Source organism: Semicossyphus pulcher, unplaced genomic scaffold (assembly GCF_022749685.1).
Source record: "Semicossyphus pulcher isolate SPU_LCO1_2020_fin unplaced genomic scaffold, fSemPul1.0.p SCAF_20, whole genome shotgun sequence".
Classification (NCBI taxonomy): domain Eukaryota; kingdom Metazoa; phylum Chordata; class Actinopteri; order Labriformes; family Labridae; genus Semicossyphus; species Semicossyphus pulcher.
In genome coordinates, this window is record NW_027211694.1 from 10,532,148 (window position 1) to 10,549,564 (window position 17,417).

Genomic DNA, 17,417 nt, shown 5'->3' on the forward strand with positions numbered 1-17,417 from the left:
CTGGCTGTTGTGAAAAGTTTAATAAGTTTGCAGGAGTTGTTGGATATAAATAGATGTGAAAAAAGTTGGTTTGAACTTGGTCAACTCTGTATTTCTTGATTTTCCTTCATAATTTCAACTTGTAGACGTTTTGTCCCCACAATGTTTCCGTTGTCACAGTCTACTTACAGAATGGGCTTATTTCATGACTTTGGCTCCCATATGACAGTGGTGAAGTGTGTGTGTGTGTGTGTGTGTGTGTGTGTGTGTGTGTGTGTGTGTCTGTGTGTGTGTGTGTGTGTGTGTGTGATCTGCCAACCCCATCGGCCTAAATGAAGGCAGCCTCTCTCGCTCTGCGGTGCAGACCAGGACTATTTTTGGTCGAAATGTTGCACAAATGTTTCTCTCAGTGTGGAGAAGTTGCTGCTTCGCCTTCATCTGGGCCACAGGCTTAGTGCCATCCAACTGCACTCTAACATTTAAAGTAGTGCAACTGTTAGTCTGAGACACGACTTGGTGATACTGCAGGATGAGGGTAGCAGATGGTAGGCGCTCTACATATGATTTTATTGGCCTGTACGAGCATTGAGTTTTATGTGGCAGCTGAAGGTCAGCTGTGCAATCAAACAACATACACATAGATGACCTTGTAATACAGATGTACTGTATTGTACAGACATTTTATATACATGACAGGAAATGCAAGATGCAATAACTCAAATGTTCTCTGGCAAACTTCACTTGTGTCTGTTTAATCCATGAGGCTTTTATTTTGATAGGATGCGTCTGAATGATCTGTAAATACCATCAGGAAAATACATGCAAATATATTTAAACACACACACATTAGACATGTAGTGATGTGATAACTTTATTATTGCACAAAGCTCAATTTCAGCAAGTCAGACAATAAGATTTTCAAAATAAAACGCATGCACAATAAAAGAACCTTTGAAATCTTTCCCACATTCTTGTGTTTCAAGAGGTCGGAGAAAAAGCCGACCGTCAGATTCATTTTCAACACACGCTGTAACGTCTGCAGACGGAGAGCTGCGGCTGTGACGTCTCCGCTTTGCACTTTTTAAAAAAAAAATCTGAACCCCACCTGAGCCGTGGAGCGGGTCTGACAGCCGGGCTGATAAACCCTGCAGAGGAGAGGAAATATGAGCGTGTGTGTGTGTGTGGAGGTCAGATAGTAACATTAGATGTGTAGATAGAGGTGGTGAAAAGTGTTGCTGTCAACAGGTTAGCCATTAGAGAGCGATAATCTCTCTTCCTCCTCCCCGGCCTGTCTACCAAATCAACTTCTGCTCTTTCTCTGTCCTCCCTCGCTCACTTTTACAGCCGTGAAACTATTTCTCTCTTCCTTTTTTTCTTTGCATTCTGAACATTTTCTCATTGTAGATTTTCTTCTTTTCCTCCGTCCGTCTGTCTCTCTCTCTGTCTGCCCTCTAACTGGTGAGAAAGACCTTTAACCAAACACTGAAGTGCTGCTTGAGTGTCTCGCCCCTCGGGGGCTCGGTAATTAGGAGAAGTGGGAGAAAGTGTGTGTGTGTGTGTGTGTGTGTGTGTCTCCACGCTAGACATTTGAGAAGATGGGATGTCTGCGAGCATCAATAGATCCTCGACGACATTCAAGAGTGTATTGTAAAGTCTGAGTGTGTGTGAATCACATTTGTTCAGACAACTTTTTGAAAGTAGCCTTTAGGTACACTTTGTCATTTTTAAACCAGCATGGAAACAGGTAAAAAAATGGAAAAAGTATTAGCGTGTGCATTCTGAGGAGGGGTTTCAGGGTTCTTTAACACTCGATGTGTTACGTGAGTGTGTGTTTTCGCCCACTGGGAGCACTAATGACTTCGCATGGACTCACACACGGTGGTGCGTGTGAAGAGGATGGCCTCTCCAGCTCTCCAGTTGAAGAGTGAGTGTTTTAAACGCTGCTCTCTGATTGGTCGAATTGAATGCTGGGAATTCCAGCATATATTACAACCCCTCCACTCCTGGTGTGTCTAAGAGTGTGTGTGCCTTTTGTTTGCAGCTGTTCGGTCTGCAGGACGAGCCCTTTAAACTTTATAGTGATGGTGTATTTGTCCTGTTTGTCTGATATTAGTTTTTATTGTTAAAAATGAAGGTTTTGGATTTATTAGAAGCATTTTTTGTTGTGTAGTTGTTGATTTTTTTAACACACAGACAGCAATCAATACATCAAGTGCTCTATCTGGCTACCTGCAGGCTCTCACTTTGCCCGTGCAGTCATTGTGCCGGAGCAGAGCCTTATACACACTAAAACTAGCAAGCTACTCACTCAACAGAAGTCCATCAGCATTAAACATGCGGCTGGTTGTAATAAGATAAACCTTAATTGATCCCATCCATCTATTATCAATACTGCTTATTCTGTTCAGGGTCACGGGGGGCTGGAGCCTATCCCAGCTATCATTGTGCGAGAGGCGGGGTTACACCTGGACGGATCAACAGTCAATCACAGGGCTCACACATATACCCCTTTCTCACCTAAATTTAGTGTGTTGGCGCAGGTTTTTCAGACCCGGGAAGACCTGCTTATTAATGCTGATTGTCTCTTTTCCCATTGCCAGTGAAGTATACTCCTTTTGGTCTCTTTTCTGCTGCGTCACCGTCTGACGTCACAAACGCGACGGAGACAGGGTTAGTAAACTGAAGATGTTACGGTGGTTACGTCTTTATTGTATCTATTACTCATTCAGTCTGTGTATAAAACTCGTCACAGACAAATTTGCAACCATGTTAGAGCGCTGCTCGGACGGAGACGGGCAGAATTTGTAGCTGAGATGACGTTACTGATGGAGCACAGCATCGAGCCGGAAAGGGGACGGAGATTAGCGTGTCGACGCGGGTTTTGTGTTCCCATCAATGCCGATTGGAGCCGAGGCGAGAATTACCTGGGTCTACTGCAGAGTCATTTGACTCAGCTCTGAATGCTGATTGTAGCCTTTCCCATTAAGCAAAAAAGCCGTGTGTTAGCAGGTTTTTTGATCAGTGGGTGACAGACAACCTTTCATGCTCACAATCACACCTACGGGCAATTTTAGAGTCAACAGTGAACCTAACCAGCATGTCTTTGAACTGTGGGAGGAAGCCGGAGTACCTGGTGGGAGCCCATGCATGCACGGGGAGAACATGCAAACTCTACACAGAAAGGCATCTGAACAGGGATTTGAACTAGGAACCACCACTGCACCACCGTGCAGCCCTCACTGATCCCACAACTGGGACATTTTTCGGTGTTAAACGGCAGCAAAGAAACAACAGAAAATTCACGGTTGATATTGTCAGTCTTGTATTTCTTCATTTTGAAACATTGTTGTCGGATGAGTAGAAATTTTTTGCACTCTGTAGAAACTGAAAAAACAGCGTCGTACCGCCCTGATGAGGGCAAGTAGTCAAAATGTTTCTGGAAATAAAGCAAAATTGTATTCTATTGATTTTTTTTCCTTTTATGCACAAAAAATATCTTAAAAACATACTTTAATGCAAGCTGACAACTTAACTGGGGGGCAGCAGCCTGCACTTAAGCTGCTCCGTTTGTGTGTGTGTGTTTATAATGCAGTGCGGCCGTGCAGTAGTCATTATGGTCAAGTGTTTTGTGTGTGTGTCTGCATGCATGTGTGCACTCAAACTGTGACCCTGCGGTGTTCATTACCGTGTCTGAGCTCTCTGCGTTCTCGACGCCTGCGTGTGTGCATGTTCGTGTGTGTGTGTGTGTGTGTGTGGTTGTGCGTTTCTGGGCCGCTGGTTCAGGGCTATGCAGTGATGTCATCGGGGCCGCAGGGTGGGGTGACATGGGGTTAGAGTTTGGCAGAGGTCCTGACTCCAGCAGCCCTCATAATGCGTCTGACCAGGAAGTGTGTGACTGTCCCGGCTTGTGTGTGTGTCAGCATGTCAGTGTGTGTGTGTGTATGGTCAGTGGTGGCGGTCTCACGCTTAATGCTAGCAGTGTCCTACACTAATAGTAAAAGTGGTTTATTGGGCACTTTATGGAGGCCGGAGCAGTTTTATAAATCCTGCAGGCTGGTTAGAGGGGACCGAGGAGCCACAAGACACACCGCTGCAGACCACTGACTTAATGTACATGTAGTAAAGGATTCCATCCGAACAACATCAGTCCCAAACTGTTCAACGTTCACCACTTTAACGGCATTTCATTCTCTGAAAATTGTCTTCCAATATGTCGTCCATTTAACTTAAATCTTTGTTGGAGAAAGCAGCTTTTCTCTCTCTTTTCCTCTCCTCCACCCTCCTTTTTCTCTCTCTAGCTTCCCCTCTCCTCTCAGTAGCCCCGATCCGGCGCTGATAAAACTATCAACAGCACACCTGCAGCGGGATGGAAAGCTGTCTGGCACACACAAACTGCGGGCCACAGATGAACACAAACCCAAACAGATGGGGACAAGAAGCCTTCTGCTTCTAACTTTCTGTCTCTCTCACTCTTCCCCTCCGTCTCTTTCCATCTCACTTTCCCATCCTGTTCATCTCTATTTTATCAAATCTGACAGATTTTCTGTTGAAGAAATATTTAGGTTAGAAGAGTCACTATTAGTCACTGCTCTTACTTTAACAGATTTCAGGTTCAGTGTTTTTGCAGTGCGGTACGGCTGTAAAAGTTTCGACATACTGCAGCCATTGGAGGCCTACAGAGGCTCAGTATTTGTACATGTGGAGGCCAGACCTTTAAATTGTCACCAACATAAACTGTATGTACGGAGTTGTTCCTACCTGTATACCATCAGTGCCTTGGTTCAGTCTCCAGAAGTAGTGACCTCCTGGTGTCTGCAGAGTTATAGGTGGGATTGTGTGGATTTTATGGCAGTTATTCATTTGTGGGAGCCTTCAGACAATCCCTGACTCTGATTAGTCAGAGTCTCCTCTTCTCAAAAACTCCAGCGCCCAACATGGGGCTCGAACCCACGACCCTGAAATTAAGAGTCTCATGCTCTACCGACTCCGCTAAAGCTGGGGAACAATAGTCTGTATGGCGGGGGGAAGAAAGAGGAAAGAAGGGGAAGAAGGGGGAAGGAAGAAAAAGAGGGAAAAGAGAGGAAAAAGAGAGAAAAAGAGAGAAAAGGAGAGAAAATGAGGACTCTTAATGGCTCTTCTGCATGTGAAAAGCCCCTCCAGCTCATAATTTTTTATAATAATTCCAGAAATCACCCAAATGTTGAATATTTGTGGTTTCTGTAAATAGGAATTATGGATCCAAAGGTCGCAGGTTCAATCCCTGCCTGGATCAACACAAATTTCACCCAAAGTGCTTTGGATTGTTTAGATTAAAAAAGTGAAATAAGTTAAATGAGTTATATGAGTTATATGACATAAGAAAACACTTATTAGTATTCAGATTTAGTGAAATCAATACTATTTGTCATTCTGTATTTTATTATGCATTCATGATGTGCAGGAAAGTGATAATGTGATTTTCATTTCACCTCAGTTTTTAGTTTTATTGTTTTATAGTTTTATTGACATTAATTCAAAGAACTGTATAAGTTATAAGACATTATTCCGAACTAATGAATTGAAAATATTAGCTTTTATTGTCTCTTTTCCATCTAAGTAATTTTATAGTCACAATATTATGGTACTGTATTGTGTTATCATCTGCATGGTGGGGCAAAAAGCAAAACCTTGTTTGACTCCTGGTTTTACACTGAGATTTAAATAAGTCAAATGAAAGAATTGTTGTAGAAACAAACCACATATTTATTATAAATAGAAAACACAGTGAAAACAAAGACGTCCCACCCCCCAAACCCTCTCTTTCACGCACCCCATCTCCACACACACGCACACAACATTATAGAACGACAATTAATTGAACACAACAAAATAAATAAGAAAAATTATGCCAAAAATTATTAATCAAATGACTCCAGTAGTGCAAAGAACACAATAGTGAATAAATACAATACCAAAAAAAAAGAATAAAATACAAATGTCTGCCCTTTTCCACTAAATGTCTTCCAGCCACTGCTCCAGTGGCATCCCTGCGTGGGTCTGACAGTAGATGGTCTGTGGCCGCTTTCTTCGGTGGCTACACTTTCTTGGGAGGCTAAAGAGAAGCAGAAACATTAGTATAAAGAATACAACATCAACAATCTGCACATGACAATTTGATATTAGTTTACAAATACCTTCTTAGTATTGAAACCACAGTCACATGTCTGTGGGCCCTTGAACAGAGTTGCCTGCCCCCTCAGCTGCATTGGGCATTCCTCAATCTGTAATATTTCATGACAACAAATAAGCAAGTGTCTTTTTAAAAACATTTAGCTTCATCATTTATAACTGTATGCTAATTGCTTTATACAACTCTACCTTCTGATAGAGGTCATGCCACTTCTTCTGGCGGGGAGCAGGCCTGTTTCTTGCATCGGACGGCCAAACACCTGCGGCAGCAAACCTCCGCAGGCGTCACATCCATTCATCATCACCCATAGTCCTGTGTTTTTGTTGTGTTGAAGCCATCTGTGGCCAAAGAGGAGAAAAAATGTACACTATCAAATCCCACCATCTTAACACATAATGCTACCATCATAAGGTAAGATAAGACAGAACAAAGTCAATGTTAATATAGTATAGATATGTGGAATTAACTTATTCACAACTACTAATAAAACATAGCGATTAAGCATGGAATATAGGGCAAAAATACATAAACGAAGGGTACAACAGGTAAAAGTAAGGGTCAGTAAGGGTCATGTTGTGTGTAATAATTCAAGTTTCATTAGAAGTATATATAAGTTATAAGGTCATACTGTAAACAAAACACTGTTACTGTGAAATTGTTATTTAGCCTACCACACAGCAAAACTCCCCATTCTTTTTTAGTAACTGACCCCTCCCTCCACGAGATGTTAATAAATAATCAATAAGCTCATGAAATAGGGCAATGTTATATTCTATATATAAAAAACTTAGCCGAAATGGCCTCAACAACGTTAGTATCGAGGTGATACGACAACGACGTGCGGAGATACAGGATGCATGACGATGTAACACGACAAAATACAATACAAACATAACTTACGCGTCTCTAACGCTGACAACAATAATCATTGTAGTGAATGAAGACATTGACCGTGTTAACCAAGACGACTGTCGGTCTTTTTTTTTTTTATACCGACAACTGGATTTGACACAAAGACGCTAACCACAATGGCGCGAACGATCAATATAATAATATATGGATGACAATAGTTGTATTGATGCCATTTACCTTGAGATTGAGAGCTGAAATTCCGCTTCGAGTTTGAGTTTGCCGCCGCATCCGGTTCCCCGCAGAAAGTTGGACTTGCGTGGCTAAGATTGGCTGAGAGCAGGGAGGGGGGCGGGAGCTAGAAAGCTGAAATCCCCCGAGCGCCATTGGTTGGGAAAGATGAAAATTCTGAAATCCCCGCGACGCGATTGGCTTTGAAAGCTGAAATCGGGAGGACGCGATTGGAGGCTGGGAAACAGTCGGACGGGGGTGCGGTGCCGCTAGCCGGGCTGCATCTGCTATATAAAAGGGTGCTGTTTCGACGCTGCAGTAACTGTGATTTCTGGTAGAACCACAAGCATTCACTGGAGTGCCTGCCGTCTAGTCCAGCAGCCAGAAGGCGACGCAGCCCTGCCCTGTGGCACTGCGGGTGAGAACTCATGTTCTCAGAGGTATGCTCTTATCAGAAGTCAAGTTCAGCTGCGGATAACCCTGTGAAGTAGCTCAAGACTTTAGCGTAACAGTGTCTTTGGCCTCCAGGCCAGACAACAAACATTGTGTTAAACTTTGTTCACCAATAATGTTCCAGTGAGATTCACCAGTCTTTCCAGCAGCTTGCTCAGAGACACAATCTGTCACAGTAGTCTTGGTTCAGAGGTTAAGAATTTGACCACTGCTCAGCCTTTACAAGTGTGGGTGACCTACAGCATCACTTTCTTTCTTTATTGGTGAAATCGTGTTCTATTAAGGATCAAACACGGGTACAACTTCAGGAGTTTGACTCCACACCTACTCTGTTCTTCCCTCATGACCCTGGCTCCCCTGAAATCCCACTCAGTATCATTTACTCACACTGCTCCTTGGTTTACCCCTGACCTACGCCAGCTCAAAGCCACAGGCCGCCGACCCGAGCGACTGTACAAAAAGACCTCACTCACTGTACACAGCTAAATGTACTCTGACCACCTACATCACTACAAGAACGCCCTTAACACTGCCAAATCTTCATACTACTCCAACCTCATCAACACTGGTACAGGTAACAACAGAGTCCTCTTCTCAACAGTCAGCCACCTAGTTCAGAGTCCGAAAACCCTCCCTGCCTTCCTGGACTTCTTCAGCTCTAAAATCAACAACATTCACCAACAACTGGCCTCATCCTGAACCTCCTCCAACGATCCAACCTGGATGATCACCATCGGCCAACCTCTCATCAGCTCCCTCTCCGACTTCACCCCAGTATCAGAACACACCATCTCTGAACTCATCCGCAAAGCCAAAACCTCCCACCTCCCTCGTAAAAGCCTGTCTGCCATCCATTTCTCCCATGATCACCAACATAATTAACTCCTCCCTCACCTCTAGCACTGTAACCCCCACTCTCAAACTTGCTGCTATCACACCCATCCTGAAAAAACCCAGTGCTGACTCAACAGACCTTAACCTTTACCGGCCCATCTCCAACCCCCCCTTCATCTCCAAAACACTTGAAAGGGTGGTTGCCGCACAACTACAGCTCCATCTTGACACAAACAACCTCCATGAACCCTTTCAATCCGATTTCCGTCCAAAACACAGCATTGAAACAGCCCTGGTCAAAATCACTAACGACCTCCTCCGTGCAGCTGACTCCGGACTACTTCCCATTCTCATCCTCCTCGACCTCAGCGCAGCATTTGACACCATCTCCCACACACTACTCCTGGACCGCCTGGCTGGCACTGGGATCACTGGTACTGCACGTTGCTGGTTTACTTCGTACCTCACTGACCACCAACAATTTGTGCAAATAAGGGACCACAAATCTGGGTGTTCAGGTGTTTCACTGGGTGTCCCCCAGAGGTCAGTCTTGGGTCCACTCCTCTTTATCATCTACCTCCTCCCCCTGGGCACAATCCTCCGTCATCATGGGATCCATTTTTACTGCTACGCTGATGACATACAGGTCTACATCTCCTCCAAACCCACCACTGCCATCCCTCCCACCTCCCTCATCACCTGCCTGGAAGACATCCAGAGCTGGATGAGCAGGAAATTCTTGAAGGTCAATGGCATTAAAACCGAGGCCCTGCTCATTGGCTCCAAATCCACCCTCACAAAATCACAACACACCCCAGCCACACCCCTCATCATCGACTGATTCCCTGTACCCTTCTCCCCCCAAGTCAAGAGCCTCAGCGTCACTCTGGACAGCACCCTTTCATTTGCACCTCACATTCAAAACATCACCCGGACTGCCTTCTTCTACCTCCGAAACTCTCACACTCTCCAGACTCCGCCCATCACTGTCCCAATCCAGCACCGAAATCCTGTTTCATTCATTTGTCACTTTCCGCCTTGACTACTGCAATGCCCTCCTCTCCAGACTCTCCGCCAAACTCATCAACAGACTGCAAATTATTCAGAACTCGGCCGCCCAGATCATCACCCGCACCAAATCATCGGACCACATCACCCCTATTCTCATCCAACTTCACTGGCTCCCGGTACAATACCGCATCCAATACAAAAACCTCCTCCTCACATACAAAGCTCTCCACCATCTAGCCCCTTCTTACCTCTGCGACCTCCTCCAAGATTACAGCCCCTCCCGCACCCTCCGCTCAGCCTCTGCTGGACTATTAACCATCCCCACATCACACCTCAGCACTATGGGTGCACGAGCCTTCAGCTGCTCGGCACCCAGACTATGGAACTCCCTCCCCCCACACATAAGACAGTCAACTCAAAACCCACCTGTTCAAACTGGCATTTTCACTCTGACACTGTGCACTACTACTGGATCCTGTTTCCACGCTGCACTTACTCTGATTGACTGAAGGTTGGACTCCCCTCACACACCGGTAGTAAAGATCAATAAGACTGTAGTTTGTTATTCAGCTTAAAGGTTTAGAGTGGTCATCCTAGGAAAGTGGTGTGTAGAAGTTCTCAGGTTGTGTTCCTGATGCTGGTTTACAGAATAGAACCTGACAATAACCACAGATGTTATAGGGTTTATGTGACTGTGAAAGGGCAGAGTCTGTCTCTATCAATCACTAGGGAAGGTGATCTGAAGAGTGGACAGAGTCTACAGTACAAAACTCCAGCGCCCAACGTGGGGCTCAAACCCACGACCCTGAGATTAAGAGTCTCATGCTCTACCGACTGAGCTAGCCGGGCTGCTAAAGGAGAGAAAATAGATCCAGTTTCAGAGCTTCAGAGGGTGGAAGATCTGATTTCTTGGGTTGAGTTTCCTCACACCCCACAGCTCAAGATCACAGACCCTTCACTGAGGTTGGGCAATGGTTGTCCATTGACTGCGATTTCACCTGAAGTGTATCTATGATTTTGCTTCTGTAATGCGAGTTGATTCTGTTTTTGACGTGGCTCTAAAGCATGGGGAGTCTTGCCTACCAGATATGCCTCAAATTTGGTGCCACCTTCTTATCACGTAATATTGATATATTGTAATATAGGATTGTCTGGGGTCTGATCCTCTGTCTGACTTCCTGCCCATCTCATCTGCTCTGTGCAACCAGATGCAGGCATCCAGCTGCTTCCCTCCAAAATAGACTAAGTTCTTATTTTTAGCCACGTCTGGGACGCGCTGCGGCGTTTCTGGTAAAACCACAATCTTAACTGGAGAGCCTGCGATCTGCTCCTGCTGCCAGAACACGACGCAGCCCTGCCCTGCGGCGGCGTCGGGTAAGGATTCATGTTCTTTGAGGTATGCGCTTATCAGAAGGCCAGACAACGAACACTGTTGTTACACTTTGTTCACCAATTCTGATCCAATGAGATTCAATGAGTCTTTTGCTGAGGCACATCTGTTGCAGCCCTCTTGGTTAGGCTCTGTCATCAGGACAAAGCGTTGAACTACCAGCTGATAAGTTGTAACAAGTCTATCCGATCTAATGCAAGACTTAGAGTAGTTTATCTGAGAATAAGGGTTAAAGCTGGGGAACAATAGTCTGTATGGGGGGGGGGGAGAAAGAGGAAAGAAGGGGAAGAAGGGGGAAGGAAGAAAAAGAGGAAAAAGAGAAAAAAAGAGAGAAAATGAGGACTCTTAATGGCTCTTCTGCATGTGAAAAGCCCCTCCAGCTCATAATTTTTTATAATAATTCCAGAAATCACCCAAATCTTGAATATTTGTAGTTTCTATAAATAGGAATTATGGATCCAAAGGTCGCTGGTTCAATCCCTGCCTGGATCAACACAAATTTCACCCAAAGTGCTTTGGATTGTTTAGATTAAATAAGTGAAACAAGTTAAATGAGTTATATGAGTTATATGACATAAGAAAACACTTATTAGTATTCAGATTTAGTGAAATCAATACTATTTGTCATTCTGTATTTTATTATGCATTCATGATGTGCAGGAAAGTGATAGTGTGATTTTCATTTCACCTCAGTTTTTAGTTTTATAGTTTTATTGACATTAATTCAAAGAACTGTATAAGTTATAAGACATTATTCCGAACTAATGAATTGAAAATATTAGCTTTTATTGTCTCCTTTCCATCTAAGAAAGGGTAATTTTATAGTCACAATATTATGGTACTGTATTGTGTTATCATCTGCATGGTGGGGCAAAAAGCAAAACCTTGTTTGACTCCTGGTTTTACACTGAGATTTAAATAAGTCAAATGAAAGAATTGTTGTAGAAACAAACCACATATTTATTATAAATAGAAAACACAGTGAAAACAAAGACGTCCCACCCCCCAAACCCTCTCTTTCACGCACCCCATCTCCACACACACGCACACAACATTATAGAACGACAATTAATTGAACACAACAAAATAAATAAGAAAAATTATGCCAAAAATTATTAATCAAATGACTCCAGTAGTGCAAAGAACACAATAATGAATAAATACAATACCAAAAAAAAGAATAAAATACAAATGTCTGCCCTTTTCCACTAAATGTCTTCCAGCCACTGCTCCAGTGGCATCCCTGCATGGGTCCGACAGTAGATGGTCTGTGGCCGCTTTCTTCGGTGGCTACACTTTCTTGGGAGGCTAAAGAGAAGCAGAAACATTAGTATAAAGAACACAACATCAACAATCTGCACATGACAATTTGATTTTAGTTTACAAATACCTTCTTAGTATGGAAACCACAGTCACATGCCTGTGGGCCCCTGAACAGAGTTGCCTGCCCCCTCAGCTGCATTGGGCATTCCTCAATCTGTAATATTTCATGACAACAAATAAGCAAGTCTCTTTTTAAAAACATTTAGCTTCATCATTTATAACTGTATGCTAATTGCTTTATACAACTCTACCTTCTGATAGAGGTCATGCCACTTCTTCTGGCAGGGAGCAGGCCTGTTTCCTGCATCGGACGGCCAAACACCTGTGGCAGCAAACCTCCGCAGGCGTCACATCCATTCATCATCACCCATAGTCCTGTGTTTTTGTTGTGTTGAAGCCATCTGTGGCCAAAGAGGAGAAAAAATGTACACTATCAAATCCCACCATCTTAACACATAATGCTACCATCATAAGATAAGATAAGACAGAACAAAGTCAATGTTAATATAGTATAGATATGTGGAATTAACTTATTCACAACTACTAATAAAACATAGAGATTAAGCATGGAATATAGGGCAAAAATACATAAACGAAGGGTACAAGAGGTAAAAGTAAGGGTCAGTAAGGGTCATGTTGTGTGTAATAATTCAAGTTTCATTATAAGTATATATAAGTTATAAGGTCATACTGTAAACAAAACACTGTTGCTGTGAATTTGTTATTTAGCCTACCACACAGCAAAACTCCCCATTCTTTTTTAGTAACTGACCCCTCCCTCCACAAGATGTTAATAAATAATCAATAAGCTCATGAAATAGGGAAATGTTATATTCTATATATAAATAACTTAGCCGAAATGGCCTCAACAACGTTAGTATCGAGATGATACGACAACGACGTGCGGAGATACAAGATGCATGACGATGTAACACGACAAAATACAATACAAACATAACTTACACGTCTCTAACGCTGACAACAATAATCATTGTAGTGAATGAAGACATCGACCGTGTTAACCAAGACGACTGTCGGTCTTTTTTTTTTATACCGACAACTGGATTTGACACAAAGACGCTAACCACAATCACGCGAACGATCAATATAATAATATATGGATGACAATAGTTGTATTGATGCCATTTACCTTGAGATTGAGAGCTGAAATTCCGCTTCGAGTTTGAGTTTGCCGCCGCATCCGGTACCCCGCAGAAAGTTGGACTTGCGTGGCTAAGATTGGCTGAAAGCAGGGAGGGGGGCGGGAGCTAGAAAGCTGAAATCCCCTGAGCGCCATTGGTTGGGAAAGATGAAAATTCTGAAATCCCCGCGACGCGACTGGCTTTGAAAGCTGAAATCGGGAGGACGCGATTGGAGGCTGGGAAACAGTCGGACGGGGGTGCGGTGCCGCTAGCCGGGCTGTATCTGAGTGAAATGTAACTCTCTTAAAGAGGGAGTATTATGCTGTTTCACAATTTAAGACATATATATATAATGTTACAATGTTGAATGTTCAGACTAAACGTGGGTGAAGTTTCAAATCTGTAGGTAAAAGTACGTTGGAGTAATCCAACTCAGTCTGCAGGCTGCTGTGAACACCAGGTTTCACACAGTGACGTCATAAAGTGCAGCCTCAGCAGGCTTCGGAGAGCTGGCCAATCAGAAGAAAGCGGGCTTGTAGGGGTGGATTTCTTAAAGGGACAGAGCTGACTGAGTCGTTTCAGGCAGGGGCTGTATGAGGGCCTGCACAGAGCACCAGTGTGAGAAAAATGAGGAGTTTTTTAAACTGTAAAGGATGCTAAGCTAATCCACATGTATCACAGAGTGAAATATGACGCTTAAAAATTAGCATGACACCCCCCCTTTAAGGTATGAGGACTGGATTGGAAGGGTCTACTTTCCTAACACCATGAACCAAAAGTTCATATAGAAGACTAATGTGTTTTAATGCTCTTTTTTTCTGCTATGTGACCTATTTGACCTTTGACCCCACAGGATCTAAAGATGTCCTAACCTTGAATTGATAGAGTCGACATATTTTAATCCTGTATATGTCAATCAACCACACGTTCAACTTATCATAGAGGCCGCTGGTTAATTAGCAGACGAGTCATTTACCCAGTGTCGGGCTTGAACCCATGTCCCTGAGACTCTGCTCACTCTGCATGCTTGATCGTGCTCATAGCTATAACCACAGCATGTCTGAGCTGACCCCTGTCTCTTTATATCAGCTACTATGTTTCAGTTGGAAATCCTCAGATCTCCCATATATCATAAAGGTGATCGTATGTTGTGATTTTACATTTAACTACTTCCTGTCACATGACCTGAGATGCCCTGGCCGAGTGTGGATGTTGACCGTGTGTCCTGCGCTCCCCCTTGCTGTGTTGACCGATTGTAAATCATTTCACCCGGTCACCGTCGGCCAATCAAAACACGGCGATGAATGAGGCTGTGTAAATCAGCGGGGTGGTCTTTTACGCACACACACACACACACACACAGATCTGTAGACCTGCTAAGTCACACATTTGAGCAGGGTGAGCACGGGCATTGCAAAGGCAACACAGCTCGGAGACAGCAGGTGATAGTGAACTGTGTGTGTGTGTGTGGATGAGGGGTAAAAGAGTAGGAGTCCAGTCACAGAGAGAAAAAAAGAGTGAAAGTAATAACATTGGTGAGATGAGAGGAAACGCTGCCTCCTACTGGTCACTGCCTGCTACTGCAACACATCAAAGAGCAGATGAAGAGAGGAGACAGAAAAGGAACAAATTCAGCTGAAACACTTGTTTTTTTTTCATGTCACTTTATGTTTGTGGCTCCGTCTTTTACGCCTTGTGGCTTTTGATCAGTCCAGCTGCCTTTCTGATTTACAAGGCTGCGCGGAAATTTCAAAATAAAAGCCTTTGAAATAAGGAAATTCAGATAGAAAAACATGACTCTCTTTCTTCTTCTTCTTCTTCTGTGTGTGTTGGAGGGGCGGTTACACTATAATGAGAATCCCAGTACCCAGGTGCTCTTGCTAGATAATTACTCAGTGTGTTTCCAATCTCTCAACAGACACACACACACACACACACACACACACACACACACACACAGACACTGGAGGGACAGAAGAAGACAGAGCATCAAATTAAATCTATTCTCTTGCTTCTGATTGCGAGCTCGACACTCTTCTCCCCTCCTATCTGTCGGCCATCCTCCTCTCTCTCTCTCATCTCTTCTTTCTTCCTCTTTTTCCAATTTCTCCCATCCCGCCATCCTCCCTCGGCGACCCGTCCCCCATCTCGTGTGCACGTCTGCGTCATGAATCGACAAAACATTAGTCAGACATCTGAGAGGCAAGACGACATTGATCCAATGTTTTGGCTGCAGTGATTTATGAATCAGCATCCTGCCTGTCGCTGTGCTGCGTTAAAACAGGAAGCTGACACTTTGACGAGCTTTCTGGATAACGAGGAGACGTCGCAGCTTCACCTCTAACCGTCCTGCTTGTTGTGGTTTTAGGGTGCTGAGCTGTGTGATACTGTCTGCTGAACGTTCACACAGAGCGCAGACTGCAGTTAATGCTTTAAATTGTGGACTGAAACGCTGCATGAGGCCGAGATGATCGGCTTTCATTTATTCGGGAAAGGAATAAGTTACTTCTAATCCCATCTCTGTTTAACCTAGCTCTTCTGGAGTGTGAGAGATTTTGGAGGAAATTTTTTACTTAACTTTAAGTCTTGGCTGGATGACTGATTTTCAATTTGTATTGTGAGCTGTTAAAAATCCAGATAACTACATTAACCAAAGCAAATTACATTTAGATTCACAGTCAGACAAATAGTCTAAAAAGGCATGAAGGTGACAAAAGTGATGTAACTTTTCCCCCTAAATGTAAGCAATATGTGCAGTTCTTTTTTTTTATCACTAACATTCCCAAAATCCGTCAAAAAGAGGGAATAATAGGCTTTAACAGTGGCATTCTTCAGGCTCTGGTTTAGTCTGTAGAGCAGGCGGCCATATACAGAGGCCACAGTCCTCGACGCAGCATCCACAGGCTTGACTCCTGCCCTCGGCCCTTTGCTGTATGTCGTCCCTCACTCTCGTCTCCTCATATTTCCTCTCTCTCTTCAGCTGTAACATAAATAAACACAAAAATCTACATTTTACAAATCTAATTAAATATTTATAAACAGTCAAATAGTCTAAAAAAGCATCTTTATGGTGATATTTAGTGTTTTCTATGGAAGCCTTTAGTGGACATGCATCCATACATTTTATTTACTCCATTAATTTCCGTTAATCTATTTTCCCCGTTATCTCGAGAGAACAAAGCTGGTTTTCTCGTGATAACAGGATCCTTTTCTAGGAGCTAGAAAACAACAGGCTGATCTCTGTGATATTACAGACCCGGACTTGCCATGCTGCCATTGCCCAAACTAATGAGTTAAGTTAAGCCTGTTTCTTTGTTCGTTTAGTGCTTTTGCATCTCTGGGGATACGAGTTATGATCATCTGACGTTACGGTGGTGCCCCGTCGTTATCACGATAACGTGATAAATAAGTCGAGATCTCGAGAAAACGACCAGAAATAACTCGTTATCACAGGAAAACGGAGTGAATAAAATGTATGGATGAATGTCCGCTCAGGGCTTCTGTAGTTTTCCCTGAAATTGAATTTTCATAATGAAACACATACATTGCTTTTGCTGTTAAAGGGCTGCTCTGTTCATCAGTGTCACATCCTCAAATGAAGCCAAACTCAGACAAAAAATAGGCAATAAAACGCTTTGAAAGGTGTTTTTTTTGTGACAGAGCATCAGGTCATATTGTCAGTTTGCACTCTGGTGCGCAAAGTGCATGTTTTTTTTCTAAAAGTGTTTGAAGACGCGCTGGTTTGGCTCAGTCGGTAGCAACCGCTCCATATACAGAGGCAATGCCCTCGACGCAGCGGCCCTTTGGCGCATGTCTAACCCCACTCTATTCTCCCAACGTTTCCCGTCCATCTTCAAAAAGGCCAAAGAAATAATCATGAAAGAAGAGGATACCGTATTTTACTATGTTGATTGCTAAGATAATCAGAAGTATTTGACTTTGTTGTTTTATTGCATGGCTGGAATATAACATCTGCAGGTGCAAACACTGCTTAGCATGGCTGGTGCTGGAAGACAATAAAAAAGTATCTGCAGAA

The 17,417-nt window shown here is 43.5% G+C and overlaps 1 long non-coding RNA gene and 1 other non-coding gene across 3 annotated transcripts; both read right to left on the reverse strand.

Moving 5' to 3' along the window:
• Window positions 1-5,654: 5,654 nt before the first annotated feature.
• Window positions 5,655-7,326, reverse strand: LOC138599746 (uncharacterized). Of its 2 annotated transcripts, XR_011308734.1 has the most exons (4): window positions 7,238-7,326; window positions 6,337-6,486; window positions 6,153-6,239; window positions 5,655-6,070 (listed from the first exon to the last, which is right to left on the reverse strand). It is a non-coding gene; the product is annotated as an uncharacterized lncRNA (long non-coding RNA). The 2 variants fall into 2 exon arrangements; XR_011308733.1 differs by lacking the exon at window positions 7,238-7,326 and having other exon boundaries at window positions 6,337-6,810.
• A 2,976-nt stretch (window positions 7,327-10,302) lies between these two features.
• Window positions 10,303-10,375, reverse strand: trnak-cuu (transfer RNA lysine (anticodon CUU)). The gene has a single exon. It is a non-coding gene; the product is annotated as a tRNA-Lys (tRNA).
• Between the last annotated feature and the right edge of the window lie 7,042 nt (window positions 10,376-17,417).